The sequence below is a fragment of the Euphorbia lathyris genome, chromosome 4 (assembly GCF_963576675.1).
Source record: "Euphorbia lathyris chromosome 4, ddEupLath1.1, whole genome shotgun sequence".
Taxonomy (NCBI): domain Eukaryota; kingdom Viridiplantae; phylum Streptophyta; class Magnoliopsida; order Malpighiales; family Euphorbiaceae; genus Euphorbia; species Euphorbia lathyris.
In genome coordinates this window covers 55,201,871-55,204,870 of record NC_088913.1, presented here as the reverse complement: position 1 = coordinate 55,204,870, position 3,000 = coordinate 55,201,871, and positions in this window count along the sequence as shown.

The window sequence follows — 3,000 nt, the reverse complement described above, 5'->3', positions numbered from 1 at the left end:
AACCCTCCAAGCATGCGCAATAAGCAAATTTTGCACAAGATAAAATGAACTGAATAGATTATGCCTTTTATTAATAATAATCAATTTTACAACATCTAAGGAATGCTCCCATTGGCACTAGGCATAGTCCTAATCCATACAAATCTAGTATCACCATCATGTTGAACCTGAGGTAGTTTCTTGGTCAATTGATCTTTGACGTTATCCTTTGATGTAACCCAAACTAGCTTCACATATTCTCTATCGATGATCTCTCAAATAAGATGGAACTATTTGAGTACATGTTTGGTTCTCTAGTGTGACCCAGACATGTTGGCTTGTGCGATAGCCCCCGTGTTGTCATAAAATATGTCAACCAGGCCTAGGATAGATGGAACAACGTCTAACTCAGTGATAAATTTCTTCAACTAAACAACTTCCTTTGTTGCATCTGATGCAACAATATACTCAACCTCGTATCGTAGAATCTGTAATTGTACTATGCTTTAAGCTCTTCTAGCTGATAGCACCTTCATTCAATAAGAACACATACCCAATCTGTGATCTTGATTCAAAGGGTCAGATTGGAAGCTAGCATCATTATATCCAAATACATACAACTCTCTGGCCTCCATACACTAAGAAGCTATCCTTAGTCCTCTTTGGGTACTTCAAGATTTCTTTGATTGTGGTCAAATGGGCCTACCTGAGGTCCTGTTGGAAATGAATAGGCATGCTTAGTTGATGTGTTACATCTGGCCTAGTACATAGTATGGCATACATGATCCATCCAATGGAAGGAGCATATTAATCAGACTCATGATTTCACATTCCTCCTTAGTAGAGGGAACGTCATCCTTGCTTAAGGTGACACTATGATGCATGAGCAAATACCATTTCTTTGAGGCCGATGTCTCTGAATTCGGGGACATTATTGTTCAGATACAATCTATTTTGGCTACCAACAACAGTTTTTCTGTCTGTTACATTAGACTGTAAGCAAATGGCTTAGCTCATACTTTTGCACGAGCGACCTCACAACATGCTAGCCAGGCTACTTTTGATGTTCTACCATGTTTTATTCCCTCTTCTGTACTTAACTTTTGTCTTTTAATGACTCATTAATGAAATTTCCCTTCAAAAAAAATAATTTAATCAGGAGCTCTTGTTTCGGATTTACGAGAGTTTGAAGTCGGTCCATTTTCTGTTTGGTTTTTTCGATATTTTCAGATTACTGAGACAAGGAGTCATTTCTAACTTTTTTCATTGGATTCTGGACCATAATTCTATGTGACGCGATGTGGGGTCCACCTGCAACATACTGAGCAAAGACAGCTATAATTTTATCATTAGGGCCGGAAAAGTTCGTGCTCACACCATATATATATAACACTTAGTCATTTCTTCTTATTCCTTATTCTTTTCTTTCTTTCTACGAACTCTAAGGTCTCTTTGTGCAAATTCATTGACAATTCCTCAGTGTTTCTTCTGGTGATTTCAATGGCAAAGATTAGAAAGAAGGTAAGTATCTAACTGTTATCTACAATTTTATTTTAGGGTTAGGTTTTTTTGTGATTTTGGTTTAGGGTGTTTTATTGTTTTGTGGTGCCATGTCTTGCGTGAATGTTACTCTTTGTACAAATTCATTAACGATTCCTCAGTGTTTCTTCTGACGATTTCAATGGCAAAGATTAGAAAGAAGGTAAGCATCTAACTGTTATCTACAATTTTGTTTTAGGTTAGGTTTTTTTGTGATTTTGGTTTAGGGTGTTTTTATTGTTTTGTGGTGCCATGTCTTGCATGAATGTTACTTTTTAGGTATATTTAGCATAATGTACTGAGAAATGCCCTATTTGAATGTAAGAACTATTATTTCAGAGGAAAACAACTTCGTGGTTATGAGTTTGCTTCGCGGTTCCCGCAAACTGCGAAGTAAAATCATCGTAGATTGCTTCAATCGTGAAGCAAATTCATGATGTCGAATTTGTTTTTCCCTTCATAGTTGAGTGAAACTATGAAGCTATTAAGTGAAATATGGAGTCCCAGTTTTACTCATGCTTTCCAGTTTCACTCAACCGCGAGGGGAAATACAAAGAATTTACTTCATACTACAAAGTGTCCCATATATTTGTGAAGTTGTTTTCTTTAATTGTTTCCCTTAAATTAGCTTCATTTGAAGGTTGATGATGCTAAGAATAGGAAGAGAGTAGCTCCTAATGATAGTGTGGAAGACATCAAATTCAAGTGCCTTTTTAGCTTGAATGCAAAAACATCAATAACAGTGAGGGTGATTGGGATGTGATGAAGAAAGTAAAGAGCAAATTAAGATTAGTTCCAAAGGGGGGATAGGAACTAATTAAAATTTTGTCCGTTAAGGCTGACTTCTTTTCTTAAGAAAAGGTTTACACAGCGGCCCTAAGTAATTCTAAGACACAAGCTTAGTCAACTTGTGACTAAGTCTGCTAATTTACTTGAGTCAGGAGATAGCACTTAGAGTCTATTCCTGAACTCAGCTTCTTAGTGCACTCAACTCAGTGTGAGTTTATTACTTAGTCAGTTTTATAGCAAGCAATATATAAAGGAGTTTAAGGGTTAGAAATATGTTACTCAGCAGACATATCCTGGTTCAGCCTCTCCACCTACGTCCAATCCCCGGAACTCGTTCCGAGCTTTTTGAATTCTCTACTGAGCTCTTTAAAGGTAGAGCACGAAACCTTTTACAATAGAAGCCGAGTATACAAGAGTACCTTCCTCTATACCTCTACTCACTCCTATAACTACCGCTGAGTACTATAACCGAGTACTCAGCCTCTCCTTTCTATTCTTCTAGAAATGATAAAGTATTTATCCTAAACAACAATTTTCTTGTAGGTGGTTAAGTCTTGAGCTTCTTCAACAGCAGTTTTCTTGGCTTGCCAGCTTTTAGGAAGACTCCTCAGTATCTTCTTGACTTGCTCTTCCTCAGTAAAGATCTTGCCAAGTCTCTTGAGCTCGTTGATTATGTTTGTGAATCTTGAGTTC